A 9,686-nucleotide genomic window follows, 5' to 3' on the forward strand; every position below is an offset into this window, starting at 1 on the left:
CTTACTTGCAATATGGGGCCCATTCTCCTTTCATCCATCATTTATAGCAACTCAGTATAGACTAGAGAGCAAAGAAAACATCCACTTTTATTTGTGTCCAGGCAAGGTGGGACTGAAAAACATGCACACCTAATAATGTGTGTGTAGATACCCCTGACTGGCAACCTGCTGCATTCTTTCCTCTATTACCACCATGTGCTGGCCATTATGGAGTACTCAGACTGGTCAAAACCCAGCAGTGGATGACCAGGTGTGACTGGCCTTCACTACTTTCAAAGGGATTCTTATCAGTACTTACAAGCCAAAGCTGATATGCCTGCCGCCTTGGGGTTTTTGTATATATCTTTGTTTGCTGCATTTATATAAGCCATGATATCAGTCTAGGCTAGCCTCAAAATAAAGATTGATCCATTTTTTAACAATATGGATATAGCAAAAATAGTGATTCCATTTGTTGTAAGTACTGCAATATGTGAGCAGTCAACTAATTCCTTTTTCTGATTTACACAAAACCAGTTCAGTTAGGATTAGAAAGAATGACCTTTTTGTGTGGATGAACAAAGACTGCTTGCTCTACTACAAAAAACCAATTTTTGGAAACCCCTCCTAACCACAGCTTAATTGTGTGCCAGACAAATAAACGAAGACCGATTATGTAATTTTACCACTATGTGGAATTGCAAAGACAAAAGGGCCAACTCATCACATGGATAAATTAAATTTTCTGTGTAAACTACACTGTACTTGATTGCAAGCATAATGTATAAATATATGGTACATCTCAACAAAAATATGACAGTATATCCCAGCATTTTTGTAACTAAAGATATCTGCCTGAGCACCACTGAAGTTGTAGATCAATCCAACAATGGGGACTCTTGCTGAATACAATCAGATCAAGAGTTTTACATGTCTCCTCTTGGCGTGAGTAGAATATATAAAAGCTGATGGTTATACAAATAAGTCTGAAAAAGAGCCCATGCTACCTTTTGTGCACAAAAAATTTGGTGATAATGTTATTAAGCATATTATGTTGCTTTAAACTCCACAAAATCACCTGTTTTCTACATCATATATTCTGATTTATGTGTGCACATTTCACAGCTTTGCTGCCTTGTTTTGTATTCAAGTGCACACACAATCTTGCACAAAGGAATGACTCTGGATCATCATCTCTTGGTCCCTCATCAGTTACCAAATGAAACAGGAGAGTTACTTCATTTCTATGAGCATATCCCCAGTGGCCCATGCGTGGTATTTATATTATATTCTTTTTAGAATCAACAGTTCTAATGCAGACAGCCAGCAGACTCAATCCAGTCATGGATTATTACTGATATGGGGACCACCTTTCAATCATACCAGTCTAGCAGACATAGTTTCAACAAAATTAAATAAAGCTGCATGTTCATGTTGAGAAAAGCACTGCGTGACCTGTCCATTCATGGAGAAGAATCACAAACAAAAACATGTTAACTACATTTTGGCTAATCAAATTATCACTAAAATAGAATTTAAGGCAAATTAATGAGTTTCTGATAAAAAGTCATCTACAGAATCAAATTATGCTCCCCCTACTGCAGTCTAGGGAAAAAGGAATGAAGCCATTTTCACTTGAGGTGAGGTATACAGTAAAACATCAAAACATCTATTTCATTACAATCATTCATTCCCAATATAATTTTTTAAGTAGCCTTCCCAGAAGTTTCTGATAAAAAGAATTTTCGCTGAATTAAATAAAGACCTCCCTGGTGCATGAGTGTGACCTCTTGAATGCCGACTAGCTGCCCTTTAACTGTCCAGTGTAGCTTGTCTCCGTATCTACTAGTACAACTAAAACAAAACATCTTAACATGGTTTCTCACAGTTATCTCATATTCAGTTCTCCTCTGGGGATAAAAATGTTCTGCTCAATGAAATAGAGTTGTCCAAGTGGAGTATGATACGAGACAGCATGTTCTGACTGCTTGGCCCTTCTTACTGGTCACTGCCCATACCAGCTACATAATGCCAGTAACTTCACTTCTAATTGGTAATCGGAAATGATGAATACATGCTACCCACCTTATATTTTGTACATCTTTTAAAACCTTTATTTGTAGTTTTATTGCCCGAATAAAAAGTTGACATTTTTTGGACAAATTTACATTTTGTGATAGAAAATATCTTTGTGCATGCTAAGTTATTTGCTATTTCTTATATGAAATACTTACCTTAACCAAATCTGTAATAAATATTTGAAATCTATCGATTTTTGGATCTTAAATAAATCTGTTGTAATTTAAAAATATAGTGTTCTTCAATATCCCTCCTCATCTTGAAATACAGACAGAATTACTATATTCCCAAATCAAATTAATTACGACTACATCCCACAGTTTATACCAAGCTCTAACGAATATGAAATATAACTTCATCTGAGAAGTAGGAGGCCCGAGATAAATATACAAACAAGAACTTGCATCCAGGTGACTTCTCATGGTTAAAATTTACCTGGCTATCATCTCATATTAATGCCCTATTAATAACAATAAACTATAAATAAGCTAATACCAAAAGGCTGTGTCTACATATCCCTGTATTAATTATTCAATAAGATGGTATCAACATTCTGTGTGAACTTTCAATCAAAGCTCAATCGCAAACAAAGCTCAGGTGTTGAAAAAGCTAGAAAAGAGCTACATGTTGCATCTTGTTTGGCAGAAAAAAAGATGATGTGTTCTCTAGGAGTCAAGGATGGCATATTCAGAACAAAGAAACAGTCTTAGACATACCAAGGAGTTATATATTTAACTTCTTGGATAAACTGTTAATTGCTTTATTAGAAAATCTCACTTAATTAAACAGAAATACCATAATCTAAAACCACTATGATGAGTAAATAATTATAATGTATATATAAACATTTTTTGAGCACAAGTTTTACATTGAACAGTAAAGTTGGTCGTACATTAAATCTTTTAACATCTTCATACACAAAACTGCCAATAAATTTGAAACACAAATTTGATTTTGTAGTTATGGGTTGTATGCATGCATGCATATGTGTCAAACAACAATGATGACAACAGCATTGACAGAATATACAAAAAGTGTCTGTACATAAAAAAATTTAAGATATTTTGAATTGGGATGATGAGTCTATTCATTTTCATTATATTATCTTTAAATAATACACTTTTATACCTATCATTGTCATAATTCAATGAACCAACCACTACTGGCATCAGAAATGCATTCAGTGTGCATTGAAATGATGTTTACCATGCATCCATCTGTACTCATTGTCAAGTAAACCAGAGGTATCCTCAGCATTATACAATGTACCACCATCATGGATGAGTTAAACAATGGAAGCGGTGTGTGTTATTTTCAAGCTTCATGAAAGAACAATAGTTTACATTGTAATATGTATTAAATATGTATAGTTTATATGTGTGCATCTACATGCATTAACAGCACACAGCCTAGTGCCACCTGCACATACACATAAAAACAGCAGACAGACTGCAAAAAAAAAAATGCCCACAAACGATTTTTTAAAGATTACACAAGGAATTAAATAAGGTGTCACAGTCTATCTTGTTGGCAGTTAAAACTTCCCCAACAGCAGCTGTGGTGTGAGTGTAAGTGACATTCAAAAAGGCGATGAGCATCTGCCAGCAATTCTGATAATTACCTTATCTGATTCTCTGAGGTGCAATATCTGTGCCCGCTTACTGAGACATAGCTCTGGAAAAAGGTTTTCATTCTGGCAACCAAATTTTAAAATTCATCCACAATGCACTTCTTTATAGAAAGAGTGAATTTTGTTACCCCATCACATGATGGCCATTAGTACAAATTGCTTTGTGATTCAGATATACATTATTGCTGTATCTTTTTTTTTTTTTTTTTTTTTTGCTCCACATTTTATCTTATTGCTCTTTTTTTTTAGTATTAAACTAAATCAGATACTATCTAAAATAAAGTCTAACAGCAACAATGCCATCCCTTCAGTTGTGATTGATCCAAAATGGTAATTTAATTGTTACTCTAAAATGAGTGTGATAAATCTATACAAAAATGCCAAAACATGGTAAATGTAACAGATGCTCTCCTCCTAAATTACTTTCCCCATAAATTAATGATGTAAAAAAATGACATGCCTTGACTTAATTCTTTGTAAAAAATTCAGATATTACTGAGTAAACAATTTTGATATCAATATTACAACAAAAGCCTTAAGCTATTTGTCCAACTTTCAGTATTTGCATTTATATCAAATTCAGATATAAAGGTCTTGCCAAAATCAAACTAAAACATATTTGCTGAATCAATTTTTACATCTGAATGCAACTTTTTTCTTCTGGTATGACAGTTTCTACCTGTAATAAGCGTAAAATAAAGGAAACATACCAATAATATTAAAGTATATCTACATTATGACACAGTGTCATTACACCAAATAAACTGTTATGACATCTATCATAGTTTATCTAAATTCATACTCTGCTGTTAAGTTTACTCTTAACTTAAAGTCTTCCTTTGTTTCAATGGTTTTAGACTTAACATATCTATTACTCCTAAAACACACGTGAAATTTAAACATCTTCTCACTAAAGTAGCATCAGTTTTCTAGTTAGCTTTCATTGCAATCCATAATTTAACTGATTAAGAATTAATTTCAGTGATTGGTCTATCAAAATACCATTTCTGTGTGCAGTGAAATTGACCAGAATTAATCATTAATTTTGTCCACAGAAACAAAATGCTACCAGCATCCTATTTACAGGTCTAAAAGTGCCCCATTAGTGATCATTAACTCTACTGTAATATTCCGTACACAAGCTCTGTCCAATAACACATGGCAGACATGGTCCATGCATTAGTGAACCCAGAACCAAATCATCATTTATCAACAGCCCACAAAAAAAAAAGAAAAAAAAGCATGAGGGGACTTCTATCCATATTAATATGGTGCTCCTGATGGCTAGTTCTATTATTATAAAGGACACAATTTCCTGATTTACAAGATGGGTATTTTATACACTAATTGCTATGAGGAAAACATGTTTCATTTAGCTGGCACACACTGTACTGACATTATGTGAGAAATTTTAGACTTCCAAAAACAAAATGTTGCAGATGACAATTAAGGTTCAATTATGAAAACATTTTTACTTACCTCATTACGATAACATTTCTTGCAAATATTGAGAATTTTTTCTTTTTTTTTAATCAGCAGTGACAAAATGTATTTTTGTGTAGGAGTAGTCTTGCTCAATTAATCCAACAAGAACTTATTTCAAAAATTAAAATATTTATGTTTCATCCAGAGCAAGGCCTTAAAATATGTTACAGACCATTTAACACCAGTACACTGTGATTTTAACTATGTTGTTATTTTAAAAAGTTTGATTTGATTCAAAATCATTTTGTGATTATTTGCAAATAGTAAACTTACTGAATCCACAGACCTTTTTTTGGTAACCAGAATCAGAACCATAACGATAAAAAAATATTGCAAGATTTCAAAACTACAACACACCCGTACAAAGTTCTTACCTGTCTAATTATTGACATCTGTATGCCAGGAAATCCCTCTGAGTAAAGCAGTTTGTATAATGGAGGTAAGGTAGGTCTGAGTTTATTGATATACACACCACATTTCCTGGACAGCGAAACTTAATCCTTCACCAGCTCGCACCTTTAACTACCCATAGCTATCCACCGCCCCTAGATCACAATCACACAGGGGTAAGGCACGTACCTGGCAGTGAGGGTTTGGATCAATATTGGGTGAAGACATTCACTGATCACAAAACGGATGAGTAATTTTCTTGCAAGTTTATTCGCAGCAATTCTTGAATGCTATTAACTAGCCCTGTACCTAATTACGACTAGCACATGAGATGCAATATAATATCTGACAAGAAAGGTGATAGTATACACTCTAGGCAGAACTGGATTGTTCCCACTAGACAGTTTGAATTGGAATTTCGTTCACCTATTTTCCATGGACTGTAAGTGTTTGCATTAGAAAGGTACATGTACTTGTGAATTTAAAGCACAGGAAGAATTCCTACAAAGTTAAAGAGTCAGTGGCACTGGTCCTCAATGTACAAGTAAATCCAGTTTGCCGTGTGTAAACTGGTTTATTTTCTGGTTTGGGCTTGACGTTTTTTATTATTGATCCTAACAGTTCCTCCTTTCCATATCATGCATGCTGCATCCCATCTTTCTGATCTTTAATGGGACCAAGACTTTGACTTCAACTTAAAACATAAAGCCACAAAATGAAAAAAACTCTCTAGGGAGAGGATCATGATTATACTTGAATAAACATGTATTTCATCCCTGTCTCCCTACATCTGAGTTCCAACTAAAATTGATCACTTTGAATCAATATCAGGATGAAAGCAAATTCCACTTGATTTTTAATCTGAATGAGAACGAAAGATTAAACATCTTGACAACTTTACCTTAATTATACGTGACAAAGAAATGTTTCTTAGCTTACATTATTCATGATATTTTGAAAGATATAAAAAATAAGCAAAATTTGTATACATATATACTGTACACACACACACACACAAACACACACACACACCAGTATATATATATATATTTAAAAAAAAACAGCGAAAGTATACTAGTTTTACTTGAACATATTTATATCAAATTAGTAAAAGTAAATACCTTTTTATATATTACCATTTAAACACTGGGAATAGGGAAATAACTTTATCATCTATAAAACCAGGGTATTTATTTCATACCCACAAAAACACCACTGACCTTAATATTTCAGAGAAAAATAATCTTCATGGGGTAATTTCTTCAAAAAACAACCCAAGTGTAACAAATCATGTGATAAAAAACCACTTTACCTGCCACTGGAGTCAGACAACCTGCAGTACAAAAAGGTTTCTGCCCTTACCAGTTCAGGATAAGTTAGTTCTTTGATGTATAATAAGACATGGCATTTCTGATATGACCTTCACCTTTACTGGCACTTCAAGTACAAGTTGCCACAAATTTTTTTTCAGCTGATTATTCAGAATACTATTCTAACAGTTCTAACAAATTCATCGACATGTAATACTTTACATGTTCTAATTCAATTTTCAAGGGGCAGATTTGAGCTGTTCATAGCATCTCCTAAAAACTTTTCTGTTTTCAAGAAAAATCACTTTATGGTGTAGAATAAGGTATTTGGTATTATCTGAACTAAACCATTTGACAGTGTTACTTGCAAAATAATTTCAATTTGAGAGTAAAAAAAAAACCCTAAAATTATATTTTTACCCTATTAGCAGTGCTAATACTTCAGTAAAACTTTGCAATTATCGTTATGGGAAATTACAGCCGAAATCAAGCTACAAACAATATACAATCACATTTCACTGATAAATAATGTCAATCATATCTTTTGCTTTTCTCAAACAAAAAATGTCTCTATTGTTTTGAATATTCAGATACATTTCTTTCTTTCCACTTTAATTTAATTCAACTTAATTTCACAAAACTATTAACCAAAATAAAATACAAAAAGAAACAAGGCAGCAAAGCTGTCAAATGTGCAGACAACAACAACAACAACAACAAAAAATTCTAATATGCTCAATTATGAGATTCTGAACATAGTGGTAATGGCTATATGTACAGACACATCTGTGTCTGTACATAAAAAGAAAGACAGCTGAATGTCAGTTGGTGAAATCTAATCTACAGAACGAAGCATATCTTTTTATGATGAGCATACCTTTTTAAAAGCACCAGCTCTTTATAACGAGCACACTTTTTTTTAACTACCAGGCCTTTATGACTGAAGATTCTTCAACTCATGGAGAAAAAGGAAAGTTACTGCCTGATTGATTAAGTAAATCCAAACTTACATGTAACCAATTAAGTTTTTTCAGGCAATCTGTATTTGGAACTGTAAATGTAATTTACATGTATGCCAGATTATAAATTGTGTGATAATTACTTAAGAATCGTAAATTTTGAAAATTTACAACAGCAGCTTGGCATAAACAAATGTCTTGACAGCATGCCAGTATGAGCCATCAAATTTAGTTATTGTAGATAAATGTAGTTTCCTAGATAAAGCAAGAAATTCTAACCCACCTTATTTTAACTACTTATTACTTACTCTTGGCACTACAGAATCCACAGGAATGACAAACATATGCTGGGACTGGGATTGCTGAGAGGGTATATTTGTCTGGAGGTAAAAATGCCAGAATAAAAGCATAGATATTCATAACCCAAATTTAACATGTACAAAAAAGTACACTTCATATTAACAAGATACTGCTTGAATAACTGAAATCATTTGTTCCTAACTTGATGTAATGCACAAATGAAATAAGAATTTTATCAAGTTTGTCAAGCAATCACATTTTTTTGCAATTCCCTCACACTCTACACTAATTTATACCTTAACTAGTAAATGACTCGGAGCACAAACCTACACGAAGGACATAACCTGTAAGAAACAATAAACAATTGACATCCCATGTGCTTAGAAACACTTTCCAGAAAAATATCGATAGATCTATATAAAAACTGCAAGACGTAAGATGTAATTGCCTATGTGTGTGACGCAACTTGCCTAACTCTGACGTAGTGTGTGTCTCAGTGGTAATCCTTATATTATTGCTGCTTGTATAGCTTAGACGCAGAGTGGCATCTCAATGGTAATACGTATCATCCCCAAAATCTAGTAATTTCTTCCTTGGCCTCTTTGTGACCTATCCTGAAATTTTTATCAAAGTCCATCCAGGACTTTTTGCAGAATATGGTGCACAGACAAACAAACAGGACCAAAAACATAACTTCCTCGTTGTTGGTAATAAAGAAAACATTCTAAAAATTAATTGAGTTCCACTGACTATTAGACTTTTCCATTCTGAGTTTTTCTTCCAACAAAGAAAAAATCAATATCAGGTCAAATCAATAATTACCATAAGCTGATCCTTTCCATTTTAGTAAACATCACTTAAAAACTACTGATATTATATAAGCAGGTTTTACCTTATTAGGCCCATCCTACATGCAGGACACAAAGGCCAAAGCTTGGCTACTAAATTTAATATACAATTGATTTGATAAGTAAATCCAATTGAAAACAAAGTAGAGTAATGCAAATAATGGCACATGACTGATGCACCTGATGATTATCTTTGAAAGTTTTCAAGAACACTCACCATTAAGCTGTCAAGAGAAATTTGCTTATTTTGTGAAAATAAATATTTTGTCAAAGCCCTGACCACTGAAGAGATATATGTTGCTCCTGACCATTGCCATAAAATATCATTATGTTTAAAAATCAACAGTATTTCACTACTGTGTACTTTTGACATAGACCTGGGTAATGTATTCCATTAATGCAGTGAGCCATATTCTAGAGATTCAATAAATATATCAATAGCACCATAAAAATGAAATAAAAAATAATGCAAACTTTAGGGAGAACTTTTCCTGGTGTAAATAATATGACACTGTTGGTGATCAGGTACTTCACGTTCAACTGCCACCGATGATCTAGCACTGTGCCAAATTTCATTAAAGATCACATGAAGCATCAAAGTGCAATTTCCTCCGAACCATGGAGAATCCCATTACCATTACATGGCCTGTTGAACCAGAGGATGGATACACAGTAGGCCCTCTTTTATAACAGATTGGTGTGACAC

General features: G+C 33.4%; 1 protein-coding gene across 7 annotated transcripts in view; it reads right to left on the reverse strand.

Annotated features, from left to right (window-relative positions):
• LOC106164878 (glutamate receptor ionotropic, NMDA 2B-like) overlaps window positions 1–8,204 on the reverse strand; it is a 28,946-nt gene extending 20,742 nt beyond the window's left edge. Inside the window, exon 1 of one of the 7 annotated variants that reach the window (XM_087003379.1) lies at window positions 8,141–8,204. The gene's annotated coding sequence lies outside the window, so the exon portion shown is untranslated. Of the gene's footprint in view, window positions 1–5; window positions 357–5,547; window positions 5,895–8,140 lie in introns of those variants that run through there. The other 6 variants (XM_087003380.1, XM_087003382.1, XM_087003377.1 and 3 more) reach the window with 6 other exon arrangements.
• Between the last annotated feature and the right edge of the window lie 1,482 nt (window positions 8,205–9,686).

This window comes from Lingula anatina, chromosome 2 (assembly GCF_051362555.1).
Source record: "Lingula anatina isolate TDL-2025a chromosome 2, LinAna3.0, whole genome shotgun sequence".
NCBI lineage: Eukaryota > Metazoa > Brachiopoda > Lingulata > Lingulida > Lingulidae > Lingula > Lingula anatina.